Source organism: Trichomycterus rosablanca, chromosome 14 (assembly GCF_030014385.1).
Source record: "Trichomycterus rosablanca isolate fTriRos1 chromosome 14, fTriRos1.hap1, whole genome shotgun sequence".
In the NCBI taxonomy this organism is placed as follows: Eukaryota; Metazoa; Chordata; class Actinopteri; order Siluriformes; family Trichomycteridae; genus Trichomycterus; species Trichomycterus rosablanca.
The window spans coordinates 30,154,166-30,174,282 of NC_086001.1; the positions used below are offsets into that span (position 1 = coordinate 30,154,166).

General features: G+C 38.2%; 1 long non-coding RNA gene and 1 pseudogene across 1 annotated transcript; both read right to left on the minus strand.

Annotated features, from left to right (window-relative positions):
• The window catches only part of LOC134326286 (zinc finger protein 850-like), a 226,344-nt pseudogene that overhangs the window by 187,444 nt on the left and 18,783 nt on the right, over positions 1–20,117 (minus strand).
• Positions 7,882–9,575, minus strand: LOC134326386 (uncharacterized). The gene is made up of 2 exons (XR_010014496.1): positions 9,483–9,575; positions 7,882–9,027 (listed from the first exon to the last, which is right to left on the minus strand). It is a non-coding gene; the product is annotated as an uncharacterized LOC134326386 (long non-coding RNA).

Consider the following 20,117-nt stretch of genomic DNA (forward strand, 5'->3'; position numbering starts at 1 on the left):
CCTGACAACTTGAAAGCCAGGTGTTCAAAAGAAAGAGCAGCAGGAAAAGACAAAGTGGTTATTTTAATATCATCCCTATAGACTGCAGCAACACCACCACCTCGCCCTTCCATACGAGGTTCATCAATATACGAGTATCCCATTGGCGTGGTCTGATTTAACGTAAAATAATCCAAGGGTTTATGCCAAGTTTCAGTGAGACAGAAAAAGTCTAGTTCACTGTCAGATATAAATTCACTAAGTACAGTACTTTTTGTGTTGAGTGAACGAACATTAAGCAATGCCATTTTCAAGTGGTATTGTTGTGTAGTTGGCTGTGAGGAACGAGGAAGAGAACGGAGATTTGCTAAGTCCACTCCGCGTTTCCCATCCCACTCCGTGGACAGCGTTGTCATGGAGACTACACCGCTACTGGTGTGCAAGGCAGCAGCGCTCTGATGACGTGTTTGCGGAGCGACAGTGCGCACGGCTGACCAGAAGGATGGAATAGCGTTACCGTTTCGAAGATAAACAAGCTTTCTCCGGGAGCCCCTGTGAATATAACGAGGCCGGCGAAGGAGTCCAAGCTGTTTGATGACTGAAATACACGATGGAGTAGTGCAGTTGTTGAACTTCCTCAGCTGGTCAACGGAATAGTTCAACATCGTGCCGATCCCAGGAAAACTCATCCACCGTTCACCACCGGCCGCAGACGCGATGTACAGTAGAAAGAACAAAAAGTATCAAAAGCACAAATAAAAGTATCAAAAGTAACATAAAAGAAATAGATCCACAAGGTGTGTAAAAAGATGAAAACGAAAAACGATAAAAATACAATAAAATACGGTAAAATACGGTAACGGTAGCGGCAGCCAAATGCGCCAGCGTCCACCATCACCATGGCAACTGTTGATAATACCTATAAACTGTGATTGCCTGTCATTATTTTCACATTTGTTTAATTCTGTTTTGTGAAAATAATAAATATTAAAATTAGGGCTGTCAAACGATTAAAATTTTTAATCGTGATTCATCTCAGAATTTCATATAGTTAATCGCGATTAATCGCATTTTTAAAAAAAAGAAGAAAACAAGGATTTTTAAGTGAAATGTTACAATTAAAATGGTGAACACATTTTATGCTAAATGTACTTATGTTAAAAACTGCTGGGACAAGAGAAAACTGTAATTCACTCACATACTAGGCAGTAATTCTATCCAGCAGAGACCCTTGACTTCGTATAAATGTCAGATTGTAGGTTAGAATTTCTCCAAACATTGTAGATCAGCGGTGCTTTAGGTGGGATAAGGCGTAGTTATTGTAACAGACTTTTCTGTGGTTGTATCGTGACATTTGATGGACGTTTCTACACGAAGTGAGTGTGTTTTGACCCTTTGGGGCTTCCATAGTTCATGGACTAGCATGCTTGGCTAACGCGATAACTCCAGCTGTCCGGTACGGTAACAGAATAAGTTAATAAAAGTGTTCTGCTCCTGACAACTTGTGAATATACCGTGTATTTATTTCTTTATTAAGCAAGTGCATCACTACACGCTCGGTTACATTATGTTAACAAACCGCAAATGAAAAACGCTGGCAAGTCTCAACATGAACTACGGATGACTCGCAGGGCCAAATAGAATTTGCGTTAACGGCACTATTTTTTTTAATCGCGTTAAATTGAGATTGCGTTAATGCGTTATTATCGCGTTAACGTCGACAGCCCTAATTAAAATATAAAATATCACTCCAACGGGTCAAATTTTTTACCCCAGTGGTGGAGCATGGAGTGATGCACATTTAAAGGGTAAAATATTTAAAGCATAAGACTGAATATCTGTGCATTAACACATCTTAGTGAATTATCCCATACTAAACTAGTCAATTTAGGGAACATTAACAAATAAGGCTAGTATACTGAATAAAGTATGCAACACATTAACCACAAACAGCCTATTTATTATGCTGTAGGCATTGTGATTCTCTTGACTATCACCTTATGTTGCAACTCATCTTATTTTAAATTAATAACAAAGGAAAAAGAAAAAGTTAGTGAGACTGAAAATACAAGGCGAGTTAAACGTCTTAAACAATTGATCATAATAGGCTTTATGGGAAGCTCATGCTCAGTACAAAAATATTGTACTACCGTATAAAAGTAAAATTTAAAAAATAAAAAAGTTACTCTTTTACTATATTAAATGTAAGTTATACTTAAGCAATCTTGATGGTGTATATTAATAACCTACTGTAGGAGCACTGGGTGCTGCATGGTGAAGGAGCAGTGATGCCACAGTGATGCTACAGACTGCCAAGTGGACCATGGCTAGATTAAAATTCAACATTTGCTGTGGCTGCAATTTCATTCAAGGTCAACACCCATTCCATTTCAAGTTATGTCAATCCATTTACCTTCAGTTTTAGAAAACCAAAAACCTCTGTGAACACACCAGGCCCAGTTCTAACACCCTGCATCCATCTTTGCAGGGCTCTTATTCTTGGTAGAGGAACCCTGCACTACCTGCAGGTTCTTGTAACCTGTTGGACCAGCAGCAAAGTGATTGATCTATTTCGTCCCTTTTGTGTTTAGTCTGACTAATGCCTCAATTTAGTCATTTTGAAAAAGTGGTCTTTAAATGATTTGCCCCCAATTCACTTTGTTTGAGAGCAGCATTATCGTTCTTTATTATTTTAGTGCTGCTTTTGCTTTTTTTCTTGTCTACAGTATATATTTTTTAACAGATCCCAATGACCTTTCCCTATTCCTTACTTTAAATAAATCAAACTTTAAGCTTCCCAGTGCTGTGGTTTTTGTTTGTAAAAAGTGCAAATGCAGTGTTTGAATAGGATTACCTCATTTTTGTTGGTGTAATCTCTGGTAATGTTAAGATGTGTGTCAGTCACTCTGAGCGACAGGAGCATCTCCAGGCAGCACAACAAACCATGGTGGAGACTATATGCAGGACAACGCAGAGGAAAGAGCACAGACAAACTGTTTAAGTTCATGAGACATTCATTTAATGAATTTATGATGAATGGTAAATAAGTGCATAGTAAAAACAAGGACAAGGCACATGTGTGTGTGTGTGCACAGATATATAAATGTGTTTTAATGTGTCATGTCCTGTCTAGACATGTGGCGTTTGAATGTTTCCCTTTTAATAGCAGATTTCTGCACCTGCAAGTCAATTTTGGCTTCTTCTCCTTCTGTTGTATTTAAAAGTCAAAGTTTACACTAGTCAGTAAGTTAAGATTACACAGACCCTCAGTTAAATATATCAATAAAAATTAGGATATGACTTCTTTTGACAACCATACCAAGTTTAAGAACATAAAGGTGCACTCACACTAGGCGCTGTTGCCTTGTACAATACCAGAGAATGATTGTACTCCCTTTTCCCCTGTGCACACTGCTATGTTCTGGGCCCGAGCACACTTGTGTCTTCACTATGCAACTGTTTTGTTGGAGAAAGGTATGTTTGCTACGACAGCATATTAGGGCCACTGCTAAATACATGAATAAATACATACATTCATACATGGATAAATGCTCTTTAACCAAGGTAACTCTTTTCTTTAAAAAAATGCATACTGATGTAACTATGTAAACATGTTGATGTGCTATATAAATATTGTTAATCAATGTATTTATTAACTATTGATTACCAAAACTCACTGTTTTGTCTGTGTATAGAGTCCACATGAATCTATTGACCACCAAGCGTACTGAACTGCCTTCGATGCGTCTCACTCAACACATCTATGCTTGCAGGCTTGTCACGTGTCACTTTGTTCCCTAATTTTGGTTCAACTGCAAATACATATGACCAGTATAAAAGCAAACCAGGACCCAATGTATTTGTTTCGTGTTAAATATAGCGTCATCCCCTGTAGCAAGTAAAGGTTTCTCCTCCTGATCAAATGCAATGAAGCATACCTTGGTCTAGCTGCTCTAAATCCTACATATACACCTAAAAGGGACAAAAGTATTTGGACACCTACATATTACACCTACAGGAGAATTCATGACATCCCACTGTGAAGGCTTTCTACAAGATTTGAGTGTGTCTGTGGGAATTATTGTCCATTCATCCATAAGAGCATTTGTGAGGTCAGGAAGTGATGGACAAGAAGACATGGCTCACAATCTCCATTCTCCATTTCCCCCCAAAGGTGTTCGATGGGGTTGTGGTCAGAGCTCTGTGTGGACCGATCACGTTCTTCCAGACCAAACTCACCCAACCATGCCTTTATGAACCTTTCTTTGTACACTGGGACACAGTCATGTACAAACAGAAAAGAGCCTTCTCCAAACAGTTCCCACAAAGTTGAAACCAAATAACTGTCCAAAATGACTTGGTGTAATGAAGCATTAAGAATTCTCATTCCCAGGCCTAGACCAAGCCCTGAAAAACCCCATAACATTATCCCTCCTCCACCAAACTGGGTTGACACTGTGCACTCATTCTCCTGGCATTCACTAGGTGTTTGATTTTATATACCTGTGGCAATGGGACTGAACAAACCCCCTAAATTTAGTGATTAAGAAGTGTGTCCCAATACTTTTGTCCATATAGTGTATCAAATCAAGCACTTAGTGAATGCCCATACAGAGCTCTGACCTCAACCCCCTCAAACACTGCTGGGATAAACTAGAATTAAGATTGTGAGCCAGGTCCTCTCATCCAACATCACTGTCTGATCTCACAGATGCTATATGAACTGATCCATTTCCCACAGACACACTCTTGTAGAAAGCCTTCCCAGAAGAATGGGAGCTGTTATAGCTGCAGAGGGGAACAGACTATATATAAATGTCTATGGATTTAGAATGGGGTGTTATAAAAGAATACTTTTGTCCATACAGTGTAGCTGATTATATTTACTAGACTGAACACCCTGAGGAGGGCGGCGGGAAAGTGTGAAAGTGACTGCACGCGCTAGCAGTCTCGCGCAGTTTGAGGGTATAAAAAGCCGTTTTTAACCCTCAGTTCGTTATTTCTGGCTTTAAGGAGTTTACCAGAGCAGAGTTTAGAGGTAAGAAATAAATAAAATAAAACACAAGATATGAAAAATTCATATGTTATAATGAGTGACAAAACAATATAATATACCGGTATATTAATCAGAATAAAATAAATCTTTTTAGATTAACCAGGTTAACTTGAGTTAGCTTTGAGGCTAACACAGATGGATTGTTGTGGTAAATAAAATACCAAACAATATTTTTCATTTTCAGTTTGAGAGGAACAACATTATTAAACGTTTAATATTTTATTAATTCTCGAAATATATAATTCAGAGGAGTCGATTCCTCTACACCGATCGCCAGAGGAGTCGATTCCTCTACGCCGATTACTGTTGTTATTGTAAAGTGTAACGGAATCGTGGATCCCGCTTTGGTCCGCGATGCGTGGTGCCGTGGTTAACATTGAGTCGACTCAGAGTCGTGATTTATTAGTTGACCATCGAGCACCAACACAACGGAACACTGTAAATTCTCTTAAGCTCTAAGATGTTCAGTAGTAAAACATTAGGCACAGTTTAAACACACACTTTAAACTAAATGTCCAACGTGTCTGACTCCAACAGGCTAAACAGCTGAACTGCTCACGTTCAGCACAATATCACAGACATATACTGGACAATTACCATTTAAACAAGAACTTAACACATGACCGACATTTCTTAAAGCTTAATTACGTGCCACTACTGATAACAGAGGAGGAAAAATCCACGAGCATCCCCTGTTCTGCTCCCACACGTGGACTAACTGTTTACAGCTCACTGCAGACAAGAAGCGCCTACTTTCAGAGAAAGATCTGACTGACATCCAGAACCACCAATCACCAAATTACGCCGATCGGACCAGCGAGCTGAGGGCGGGACTAAATTGATGTCCCATATGCAAATTAAATATGTAAATAATATAAAATGTTCGAATATTTTTTTACATTTTAATAGATATTGTATTTTGTGATTTAATTAAAAGGGTAAAAAAAAATTGAGATGCAATATTGTTATGTGCAGTGCGCTCTGGCCAGGGATTCGCTTACAACTCTGGGTCAGAAGAAGTGATTGACACTTCTGCAAACCAATAGCAGGGACTTGGAGGAAGCCAAAGAGAGGCGATTAGCCAAGATCACTCACACTTAGTGAGCTTTGGTGAGGAAGAGCGCGTCAATCAGTAACAGATGCGCTGGAGCTTAGAAAACATGCGCGCCTATATCTGAAGAAGCGCTGTGGAATCCCATCTGGGCAAAACCTCTTACAATAAATCTACGTTTACTTGTTCATCACAGATAAAACAAATACAATCTTTATGTTTTGTTAGAGACTATTTAAAATGTTTTGGGAACACATTGCCTACATTCAGAAAATGCTCCAGAATAATTTAATGGATTGGCCCAAGTGAATAAAATAATTATGACTAGTATGTTATCCACAACAGTTAAATACACATTGTCCACCCTAAATATAACAGACACGTCTTTCTTTTTCTCACTTTTTAGGGGGGCTACAGGTCTAACCACACCCACGTCTGCCATCAATCCCATTACAACAAACAAAACTTACAAACTGAAGAAGTTTATTGAAATAGTGTTTTAGGGTCAGTTAGGGTCAAAATAAAAGATATCAAGAAAGACATAATATTTTGTGATTAAGCTCTACTTCAAGATTATCAAAATATTTAATACTAAAGTCATATTTATGATGGTGACCAAAAAATGTAAAGTTTAAAATCGTAATGAGATCAAAGTCATAATTAATTTGAGATTAAAGTTGTAATAGTTTGAGAATAAATGTGTAATATTTAGAGCATCATTGGACTACCAGAATCCAAATTCTAACCGTAAAAACACATGACCATCTTTAGGGCTGCATTGGGGTTTTCTGATAATATTACTAACACTTTCCTCGGTCAGGTTTGTGATTAAACATCAGTAAATGATGTGTAATTTATTTTAGAATCCAGTTCTTTTTTCGGATTCAATACCTGAGCCTTTTAGTAGAATGTTTCCGTGTGCCTCACACACTACCATAAAATGCTGTTGGGTAGTCCACAGTGATTTCACATTCTCAAAATTTTAAGTTTAATCTTAAAATAATTATTTTAATCTTGAAATATTATGACTCTGTTCTTGAAATACTTGAGTTATAACTTAAATAGTGAAGTTCTACAATTATGTTCTACAGTAACGGAGCATGACATAAGTAATACTATAGTTTTTGTTATAATTAATATATTTCTCTTAAAACAGATTTCCAATTCTGTGATTATCCTGTGAAGTTTTTCATCTGCATCCAGTAAGTAACCATTGTCAAGATGGAACAGAAGACTGTTTAAAACATTTATTTTATGTTTCATGTTTGGTCTTTTTAAATTCTCAGTATGGCTTTCACAACACCCTCATATTGGACAATAAGAAGAAAATCCAAAGCCAGAGTTAATGAACAATTAATTTCTGTCTACGTAAATGAACTGGGCTGTGGGAGTCCATATCAAAGGCAGGAACAAAATACTGAGGAAATTGAAGACTGTTTGTCCAATGAGGACAACGAGGAATTTTTTGATGCCTTTGAACTCACAGAAACAGAATCAGACACAGACTCAGATTCAGAAGTCCAAGCCTCTCTGCATAGTAGACTGGCATCATGGGCTGTTGAGCAAAATGTTACACATTCTGCTTTAAACAGTCTCCTAAAGATCCTGGCAGATTACCACCCAAAACTCCCTCATGATGCAAGAACATTGCTTGGAACTGTTCGTTCTACAAAAATGACCTGCAAAGATATTGCTGGGGGACAGTATTACCATTTTGGTGTGCTTGAAGCTATTACACATCTCTTAGAAGAACACAAGCATGTCATAAAAGAAACACACCTTCTGAACCTCCAGGTCAATATTGATGGTTTACCTTTATTCAAGAGTTCCACCACACAGTTTTGGCCAATTCTAGGAATTATTGAAAATCTTCCAAAACATGACCCAGTCATAATAGGTTTGTTTTGTGGCAACCAAAAACCAGGATCCCTGGATGCCTTCCTAGAAGATTTTGTGTCAGACATTTCTAATCTGGAAAAAGGATTTAATTACAAAGGAGATTTCCCTATACTTAAGGCTGTGCACAGTAGTTTGTGATGCTCCGGCATGTGCCTTTGTGAAAAACATAAACGGTCACTCTGGCTATAGTGGCTGTGGGAAATGTACCCAAGAGGGGAAGTATATTGAGAATCGAGTTGTTTTTCCTGAAATTGATGCTTTACTGAGAACAGATGAGTCATTCAGGGCTCAAATAGATGAAGAACATCATCATGGTCCCACACCACTGCAAAGAACATCACTGAAAATGGTAACAGGCTTTCCATTAGACTATATGCACCTTGTGTGCCTTGGTGTTATGTGCAGGCTCCTTTTGTTGTGGCTACGGGGTCCTTTGTCCTGCAGACTGCCTGCCTCTACTGTTGACAACCTTTCAAGCAGACTTCAGCAAATCCGTAAAAATGTTCCCTTGGAATTCTCGCGACAACCAAGGTCTGTAAGAGAGTTAGACAGGTGGAAAGCTACTGAGTTCCGGCAGTTTTTGTTGTACAGTGGGCCTGTTCTTTTAAATAGCACACTCATTACAACAGCATACCAAAACTTTCTTCTACTTTTTGTGGGAGTGTTCATTTTATCCAGCAAACAGCTACTCCGAGACCATCTTGAGTATGCTAATGACATTTTGGTTTTATTTGTGAAACACTTTCAAGAGCTCTATGGGGAAAAGTTCATGTCTTACAATGTACACAACCTTGTTCACTTGGCACAAGATGTAAAAATACATGGTGCACTCGATAATTTCAGTGCATTTAAATTTGAATCTTTCCTTCACCAGATTAAAAAGCTAATTAGAAAACCTGGCTTCCCACTCAGTCAGGTCATTAGAAGACTGTCAGAGAGGCCCAAAAAACTGAATCGAAATAGGAAAAGAATGGGATTATACAAAGTTCATGCATGTGGTCCACTTCCCAGGTCCATCCAAACAGCCAGTCAGTATCGCGAACTGAGGACACAGAGTTTCTCATTGAGATTAGATGAAGCCAACAGCTTTATTTACATCAACAACAAAGTTGCCAGAGTGAAAAATATTTTCTCCCATGGAAATGAGGTCTACATTGCATACTGCTGTTTTCTCGAACAGGAATCATTCTTCGAATACCCTCTTTCCTCAGCCACACTTGGCATCTACTTAATAGACAAGGTCTCAGGGGCCACTGAATATTGCACATTTTCAGAAGTTCAATCAACAGAAGGCATTTCTTTTGCCATATAAGATGAAATTTGTATCTTTTCCCCTTCTGCATACCAGTTCATGAGAAATCTGCTACCAGAACCTCCCTTTTCATCCCCACTGAGTTTTTTTACATTTTCTTCTTCATAATCAAGTTTTTTTTTTTTTATAGTTTTCATGACATATGAGTAGCATGATAGATCCCTGTATTATAGGAATGTACCTACTGGTTGAATTTGTGGATGAGGGAACAACAAGCCCGGTGGCAGCAGAGTGGTACCATGAGGGCATATCATGGTGGCCTCCATACACAGTCAAAGCCAAACTTCTAAAAAGTATCCGAGGCAGTGAGGTCCCAAATGTGAGCAGAGGATGGACACAGCACCAAGCTCGTATCCTTTACAGCTCAGGTAATCTAAAATGTATAAGAATATTGATTAGATAAACATTATCTATATTATGTACATTATACAGTACAGACCAAAAGTTTGGACACACCCTTCTCATTCAAAGAGTTCATGACTTATTTTCATGACTATGAAAATTGTAGATTCACACTGAAGGCATCAAAACTATGAATTAACACATGTGGAATTTTATACTTAACAAAAAAGTGTGAAACAACTGAAAATATGTTTTATATTCTCGGTTCTTCAAAATTACTGCTTCGCACACTCTTGGCATTCTCTTGATGAGCTTTAAGAGGTAGTCACCTGAAATGGTTTTCACTTCTCAGGTGTCCCCTGTCAGGTTTAATAAGTGGGATTTCTTGCCTTATAAATGGGGTTGGGACCATCAGTTGTGTTGTGCAGAAGTCAGGTGGATACACAGCTGATAGTCCTACTGAATAGACTGTTAGAATTTGTATTATGGCAAGAAAAAAAGCAGCTAAGTAAAGAAAAATGAGTGGCCATCATTACTTTAAGAACTGAAGATCAGTCAAATCTTGTGAAAAGTGAAAGTGAAAGTGTCCCCAAGTGCAGTCGCAAAAACCATCAAGCGCTACAAAGAAACTGGCTTACATGAGGACCGCCCCAGGAAAGGAAGACCAAGAGTCACCTCTGCTGCGGAGGATAAGCTCATACGAGTCACCAGCCTCAGAAATCGCAGGTTAACAGCAGCTCAGATTAGAGACCAGGTAAATGCCACACAGAGTTGTAGCAGCAGACACATCTCTAGAACAACGGTTAAGAGGAGACTGTGTGCATCAGGCCTTCATGGTAAAATAGCTGTTAGGAAACCTCTGCTAAGGACAGGCAACAAGCAGAAGAGACTTGTTTGGGCTAAAGAACACAAGGAATGGACATTAGACCAGTGAAAATCTGTGCTTTGGTCTGATCAGTCCAAATTTGAGATCTTTGGTTCCAACCACCGTGTCTTTGTGCAGCGCAGAAAAGGTGAACGGATGTGCTCTACTGCAAAGCAGTAATCAAAGCAAAAGGTGGCTACTACAATATAAAACATATTTTCAGTTGTTTCACACTTTTGTTAAGTATATAATTCCACATGTGTTAATTCATAGTTTTGATGCCTTCAGTGTGAATCTACCATGTTCATAGTCATGAAAAAAAAGAACAATCTTTGAATGAGAAGGTGTGTCCAAACTTTTGGTCTGTACTGTATGTACAGTCATGTGAAAAAGTAAGTACACCCTCTTTGAATTCTATGGTTTTGTGTATTCAGACATAATAAAAACCATCTATTTCTTATCAGGTCTTAAAATTATATAAATACAGTCTCAGATAAACAATAATGCATAATAAATTACACTCATTCATTCATTTGTATAAAAACACTAGACCAAAATAGAAAAAGCAGTATGTGAAAAAATAAGTACACCCCATGAATGAATAGCATGTAGAATCTCATTTATTAGTAATAAGTTGTAGTAATGGTTTTCTGTATGACTTTATCAGTCTCTAACATCGTTCTGGAGGAATTTTACTCCACTCTTCTTTACAACATTACTTCAGTTCACTGAGGTTTGTGTCCATTCATTTGTAAATGATCTCAAATTTAACTCTAGAATACTTTGGTTTCAAGAGGAGTTCATGGTCGACTCAACGGCTGTAATCTGTCCAGATCCTGTGACTGTAACACAAACCCCTAATCGTCACCCCTTCACCACCATGATTGACAGTTTGTATGGGGTGTTTGTGCTGATATGCTGTGTTTGTTTTTTGTCAGATGTGCCGTTGTGAATTTTGGCCAAATATCTCAATTTTGGTTTCGTCTGTCCACAGGACATTGTTCCAGAAATCTTGTGGTTTATTTCAGATGCAACTTTGCAAACTTAATCTGTTTTGTCATGTTCATTTTAAAGAGAGAACATTTTCTTTCAGAAACCCTTCCAGCAGGCCAAACTTGTTCAGTCTTTTTGTTTTAGTTGAACAGTCATTAAATTGAACATTTAACATGCTAACCCAAGCCTGTAGAGTCTTAGATGAAGCTCTTGGATGTTTTGCAATTTCTCAGAGCATTGCAAGTCTGATCTCGTGGTGAACTTGCAGGGACGTCTACTACTGGGAAGCTGCCTTGAATGTTTTCCACTTGTAAATGATCTTTCTTACTGTAGAACGATGAACTTCAGATTTGGAAATGGCTTTATAACCCTTCCCAGAATAATCAGCAGGAACAATTCTTTGTCTAAGATCATTGTTGATGTCTTTCCTACTTGGTATTGTGTTTACACACACCTGAATGGTCCAGACCACAATAAGTATATAATATATATATATATATTGTACATTGCATGTACATTACTTACCGAATATTTTTGTCAACTTCAGGTGTCAAAACTGTCACTGGTTGGGGGGCAAACACTTAAAAAAACAGTGTGGCGGATTTGTGGCAAAGTGTTTGCTCCTCAACTAGCTGTGCAGTTGAACTGGTGTGGCAGAGGAGAGAAAACGGCCATCAAAAACACACACCTGAAAGACACAATTGTCTGTAAGTATAAACATTTTTGTCAACAATTTTTAGTTCTGTATATTGACTTAAGATATCTTGTTTGTGCACCTTCTAGTCCACTAGACCATAATCAGTAGTCATTTTCTAACCACAGGATCATTGCTGGATGGATATTTTTGTGATCTTCCATTGATTAACAGAGTACAGTAGTCTTTATATGGTGTATAGGCTGTAGTCTTTAATCCTAGATGAATGCCTTACCATTCTCATGTGGAATTGTTTAATATGCCAAAAATTCATAGCTCTATCAAAAGATGACAAGCTATTGCAGTCTAATGGCATTAACCCTCCTGTTGTCCTCGGGTCAAAATGACCCGCCACTGTGTTAAAACCCCCCCAAAAATCCACTAAATGCTATTTTTTTTACCTTGAAATTTTATGACTTTTCCTAGATTGGCCCCAACGATAGAAAAAGTGAAATGTTGCTTTTATTCACATTTCCATGTAAGCTGTACAAAAAAAGGTACAAAGGTGGTCTTCGGGTCAAAATGACCCGTGAGGCAAATAGAGTTGAAATCAAGGTCACAGAGTTATTTACAACCCACAGAATGTTACAATGTTTTAGTTGTGTCTCAGATCAATCAGTAGCAGAAGTAATCAGGTGGTGTTCTCGCAGACTTCAGAAGACCACCTGTTTATTTCCAGAGGTTATAAAGGTGCTGCAGATAACAGGACCCAGAATTCTGTCTGTACTGAAGCCATGAGTGTGCGTTATAGCGTTGAAGAGGCTGTAGAGCTGATATTCTCAGATGTCCAGCAAGACAACTCTGATTCAGAAGAGGAAGTGGAGCATGTATCCAAAGAAGAAGATGGGGAGGAATACAACCCAGAGCATGATGAATCATCTTCAGAAGAAGAAGAAAACCCTGAAGCTAAAAGAGAGACTTTCCTTTCAAAAAATGGCAAAATAACATGGTCCTCAGCAGCATATGACCAACACGGCAGGCATGCAGAACAAAACGTTGTGCTTGATGTGACAGAGGGACTGAGGGGTCACAATGTGACATGTGACAATTTCTTCACCTCTTATGAACTCGGACTGCAGCTCCTGAAGAGGAAGATCACCATGGTTGGTGCAGTTCGAAAGAACAAGCCTGAGCTCCCACCTGCACTGCTTGCGTCAAAGGAGAGAAAGGTCTTCTCCTCAAAGTTTGCCTTTACGCCCACCACCACTCCAGTTTCCTACCTCCCAAAGAAAAACAAGAATGTAGTTCTTCTGAGCACACTGCATGCAGATGGTGACATTAGCGATCGTGAGGACAGGAAGTCAATCATCATCCTAGACTACAACCGCAACAAAGGAGGTGTGGACAACCTAGATAAGGTGTTTGGAACAGATAGCTGCAGAAGAATGACTGCCCGCTGGCCCCTGGTCATCTTCCACAACATCATTGATGTTTCCTCCTACAATGCCTTTGTGATTTGGAGAGAGATCAACCCGACCTGGATGTCTCGTAAGCAGAACAAGAGGAGGGTGTTCCTGGAGCAGCTAGGAAAGGCACTTGTAACTCCACTCATTGAAAGAAGGAAGCATGTCCCCCACACAGAAGCCTCAGCAGCAGTTGTGAAAGCTATTCAGAGTGCAGGAGCCCCTGATCAACCTGAGGATCCAGCTACCACAGCCACTTCCCCAGCTAGGGCAAGTAAGAGGAAGAGATGTCAGTTCTGCCCTCAAAAGAAGGACTGTAAAACACATACTGTGTGCTGCAGGTGTAAGAAATATTTCTGCAAAGGCTGTGCACTTGCATACTGCCCTCCATGTGCTAATTAGTTGAATGGGTTGTTATATTTCATATTTTTGTATTGTACATTGTCTTAAATTGTTCACTGGAGAAAAAAAAAAGAAACTGAGTCATTGGGATGAATAAAATTTAATTTAATACAGCGAGACTATTTATTCTATTACTCATGTCTAATGTTACAGCTACATATACCTACTCTTTTTGTAATCCGATTTTTTTTTCAGTATCAGCAATGAGAAACCCGCTGCTCCCCACTCCAAATGAGGCTGAAGCTGAGAAGATCATTAAAGAGTGGCTTCGCCTTTCCAGTGACAGGCTCAGAAAAAGGCAGCGATAGTTTTTACATTTATTTTATGTTTTATATATATAATAGTTTATGTATATATAAATACTTGTAAATATGTTGTTTTTTTTTAAAGTTAAGGCTAACTTAGTAGTATGTAAGTTATTATATATTTATATGTGTATGTTAAAATAAGAAACATTTTATATCAAATGTTTTACATAATTTTGCAATTTTTTAAAATGTTTAATTCCTAATAAAAGTTTATTGTTAAACCTTTCATAATTTGAACTCAGTTTTGCTAAAAGACAAAACACAAAATAAAAATAAAACATTAAAACAAGACTGTGATAGAAGTAGTACAGAATTCATGTCGCCGAAAGGGAGTTTGGAAAATACATCGCGGAGACATCGGATGAAAGTCGTAGAAGGGGAAGCTGGACGTAGGTATGTCGGAAAATACGTCGCGGATACACCGGATCAGCGTCGTTTTAAGGGCGCTTTTTCATCAAAGCTACGTAGTGCCAATGTGCAAACGACATAAATACTATGTAACGCCAACCATTCTAAGTAGGGAGCAGCGACGTAGCAGCGACGTATTTGTGCTGTCTGGGTAGTTGGTTTGTAGTGTTATTTTTAAACTTCTACTGGTGTGAATGTGTGAGTTGGAAAACAAAACATGACATTAGAGAAACTGCTTGGAAGAACGTCTAGGACTGACTGTAGTCCTCTCTAAAGCTACCTGAGCAGTGTTGGGGTAGTTACTCAAAAAAATAATCCATTACTCATTACTTATTACTTAACTAAAATTGTAATGGGATTACTTTACTCATTACATCCTGGAAAATGTAATCTCGTTCCTCATTACTTTACTTTCACGTTACATTCTAACACCCAAACAAATACTGTATACTGGAATCACATCTACAAACAAATTCCATTTATTTACTTTATTTATTTAGTTTCAGAAAAATCCTCTCTTGTACAGAGATGTGCCTGTGTTTGTTTCTGCTTTAAAACATACACGCCATGAACCAATCAGATTTAACATCATTAAACAAGTTTATTCATTAATAATTTGTCCTTATACTAGAGGAGCGACTCGGTTCCTTTAGTTCATTTCAAAGAATCGTTCAATAGAATCGGTTCGTTCGGGAACGACTCATCCCTCATCACAGTAACTGTAATGTCATTACAAATATGTAACTGTAACGCGTTACATGACTTCGTTACAGATAAAAAGTAATCACGTGACTGTACCGCGTTCCCCCCAACACTGGAGCTGAGAGATACAGGGCTAATGGAGATGTTTTACTGCTAAGCTGCTGTTCAACTCCAGTCCAGTTGGTGACGCTGGTGCGTCTTAAGTTGTTCTGCCAACCGCCATTAAACATCATAAGAAGAACAAGAAGCTGCTGTGTTTGTACTGTAGAGCCTCATCTGTAAGTAAAATATGTATTTAATTATAACCCTTATATTTAATTATAACCACATTCTAATTCATAATAAAACTAGAGTTCATAATAAAACATCACTGTGAGCATTTGAGGAGCTTTCCCTGGTCAAAATATCCTATAGGATTTTCAGTTTTTCCAATACAGTCCTATAGGATTCCAAAAATTCTATAGGACTTTTTGTTTTTTCCTATAAGAATTCAATTGGATTCTAAATGTTCAACTGTCTCCCTGTTGTAAATATGAAATAATTATATTTAACCTTGTAGTTATCATTAAAGAATGTATACACACATAGGGAAATTGACAGTAATACAATATCTTCAGAATAATTATTAAATTACTTATAATTACATGTTTATTTGCAGGTATACAACAATAATACATGGATACATATAAATACACACACACACACACATATATATATATATATATGTAGTTATATATAGTTTTATATATATATATATATATATATATATATATATATATATATATATATAGTTATATATATATATATATAGTTATATTTCACAATATTTTAAAAATCTACATTTCCATCATTGTTGTCTGGCCCATTTAAGCAGTTAAGTTATGAAAAACAAAAATAGAAGCTATAAGAATTAACAAATAAATTGTTCAAAAATAAGAATACATCTAAACAAAGTTATTTAGTAACTCATTCAGACATTTGGCTAATTTCTCTGTTTTTTTCTTCTAAATTTCTCCATATTTGATCTCACCAACTTTGAACATGTCAAGTGTATATCTTTAATTTCCATGCATTGCATATGCTGTGTTTAATCTACTCTCACAAATATAGACTTAGTCTATTTCTATACTGTTTGGCTGTAATGACACATACATATTTTTGTGAATTTTCCCAATGAAAACTACCTTGCGGACCACATCACTTGGTTTCACAGCTATTCTTGTTGTTGTAAGTCTAACAATTTTTAAATGTGCCACTGCCTCTGAGCCAAACCGTGCTGTTTTCGTTTGGAAAAGCTGTACCAAAAACACTGGATTGTTATTATTTTCTTTTGGGATATTTATTATTGACTTTATTACCCCAATGCTACCATTTTTCAGCTCAGTAGTATAGCTATTGTGTTTATGCCCTTGTCCATATGCCTCTGTTGTGAACACCTTTCCCCTTAAAACAGCCCGGTCATAAAATTCAGCAGTCATATTGGTCTTCTGAATGCTACAAAATGGAAGTAGCAATGAGCATTCTGTTTCTTCCAGTGACTTCAGACAGGGACAACCCAGAAAAACAATGTCATTAATTTTCTTTGCTTTTGATGTCAGAGGATAGCCAGCTATCCAATCATTAACAATTTTGTCAACTCTGTGTGAGACACTACCAACAGTGTGAGATTTCCTGAGTAACTTAGGTAAAGACTGAAAGATGGTAAAACGCAGAGCTATTTGCCTTGGTATAGATTGTGTCCCATGGCATAACTGCAAAAGTTTTTGATTATGGCTTTCGAATGGAAATGTAGATGTTGACCATAATGGTCCATGCATTTTCACAGAGAATGGCAAGTGAGTCAGTAGGTGCACATTGAAAGACATGTGACACAAGCCATATGTTTCTGGCATCTGACAGACAAATTTGTTCAGTTTTCTAGAGGCGTCTGCAAAGTCACACTCTGAAATTTTCTCCTTGAGAAGACAGAAGACTGCACTGACCAAAAGTAACCAGTGTTTCAAGTATTTGGCTGGCAGGATCATTTGCAGCACTGGTAAGCTATAAAAAAGTAACCAGCTTCGGCATTCTGCAGCCTTCCACTTGTGTGCCACATGCACAGTACGTGGAACTCTGGGTACATCAGAGGGTGGTGAGATGGAGAGCAACCTTTGATCAACAGTGTCTTTTGAGGTTCCAATATACCATGGGCAGTCATGATATTTGCTGTTGAACCAGAGATCTAAATACTGTTTTGTCACTCCAAGCAGTACACAGTGCATATAATCTACAGGGAAACTCTTCACTATATCAAAACCAGTTGAGCTGCTCAGAAGAATCAATGGTGACAGTGACTTAATGCCTAGGATATGATCAACACCCTCTTCAATGGTCTTCTGTCCACATTCCACAACATGTTCATGGCTTCTCATTTCAGCCTGTACAGCAGGATACACCCTTGTGTAGCCTCTTCCCTTTGCCACAACCATTCCTTCACTGAGACAGAAACCACAACCATATGCACCATTAAACTGGTGAACACCCTGAAGCATGCACCTGGCCACTGCATCACATGTACAAGCTACAGGGAACACTCTTGAAACTCTTGTAATGCCTGTTTTTGGATGCACCCATTTGACACCATGTGTGTTAATCTCTTTAATATCTTCTACAAACTGTTTCAAAAATGTGAACATTTCTGGCTTTCCACGTCCAAACCAGACACCTGCCAGCAGCACATTTTTATAACGCACTTCAGCTGGAAGTTCATTTATTACACAACGAATTGGCCACAGAGAGTATGATGAAGAATTGAAAACAGAAATACCATCACAATTCCAAAGCAAGGACACATCACCACAACTAAAGTTTGTGATTCCTTTAAGCATTTCACTGTGATGTACGTCTGTATGCTCTACAATGGGGCAGTCCTCCCTTTGTAGGATGTCTCTGATCTGACTGTCAAGTGATACACTAATAAAAAAGTTACCTTCCCTAAGATTTTTATCAGTGTCACTTTTATCACCACAGGCCATACAATGTGTATTTTGCTTGGGTAGACACATTCCACAGCCTTCACAAAAATAATGTATGGTAATAGAATCTGCTGGGTTTTTAAACAGTGTTTTGAATATATGGAGAGAATGTGGCAAAATGTTATTTGCTGGTAAGAGGAGGCTTAGTAGTTTTAAATTATCTTCTACAGCTCTAGCGCTTAAGTTGTGTCTAAGAGAATAAGCTAGAATGAGCACTACACATTGTGCAAGTGTTATGTCTGACCCTGGGTAAAGTGGAGCCCCCATAAACTCTGATTCAGAGTTTGGAAATTCATGAACACCTTCTGTGTTACCAGAATCTGGCAAAACTTCAGAAATTGTGTCACTTAATGATACGGTGTCCTCCTCATGTTCACATTGTAGTGAACTAGAGAGGTCAATGTCCATTTCCAGAACAGAACAGTATTCTTGACCAGTGCAGGGGGATGAATCTTCAGTGATGTTTCCATTATGAGTCTGGGGAAAATCACAATGGTGGTTTCCCTTTCTCCATTTTGTGGTCTTTGGGAGTGGTTCCATCAAATCAGCATCCAAAAATCTAACAAAAGAACAACGAACTTAAAACTACAATAGGAAATGTGTAAACCTTTTCTGGTTTCGAACCAGATGCAAGGATGGAAAATACATAGAGGTGCCATAAGGACTTTAAAAATACCTTTTATACAGGCCTTTTCTACATGTATTAATTGTATCTGTGTCCATTATTCCATTAATTTGTACAGATTGTATTAGTACAATTAGGGGTCCTGGAACAGCTGACAAGGGATCTGTGGGTCAAGTATGGTATAATAAGTGAATTAAAACATACAGTATATACAGTGTGTGTGACTATATATATATATATATATATATATATATATATATATACAGTATATATATATATATACAGTGTATCACAAAAGTGAGTACACCCCTCACATTTCTGCAGATATTTAAGTATATCTTTTCATGGGACAACACTGACAAAATGACACTTTGACACAATGAAAAGTAGTCTGTGTGCAGCTTATATAACAGTGTAAATTTATTCTTCCCTTAAAATAACTCAATATACAGCCATTAATGTCTAAACCACCGGCAACAAAAGTGAGTACACCCCTAAGAGACTACACCCCTAAATGTCCAAATTGAGCACTGCTTGTCATTTTCCCTCCAAAATGTCATGTGATTTGTTAGTGTTACTAGGTCTCAGGTGTGCATAGGGAGCAGGTGTGTTCAATTTAGTAGTACAGCTCTCACACTCTCTCATACTGGTCACGGAAAGTTCCAACATGGCACCTCATGGCAAATAACTCTCTGAGGATCTTAAAAGACGAATTGTTGTGCTACAAGAAGATTGCCAACACCCTGAAACTGAGCTGCAGCACAGTGGCCAAGATCATCCAGCGTTTTAAAAGAGCAGGGTCCACTCAGAACAGACCTCGCGTTGGTCGTCCAAAGAAGCTGAGTGCACGTGCTCAGCGTCACATCCAACTGCTGTCTTTGAAAGATAGGCGCAGGAGTGCTGTCAGCATTGCTGCAGAGATTGAAAAGGTGGGGGGTCAGCCTGTCAGTGCTCAGACCATACGCCGCACACTACATCAAATTGGTCTGCATGGCTGTCACCCCAGAAGGAAGCCTCTTCTGAAGTCTCTACGCAAACAGTTTGCTGAAGACATGTCAACAAAG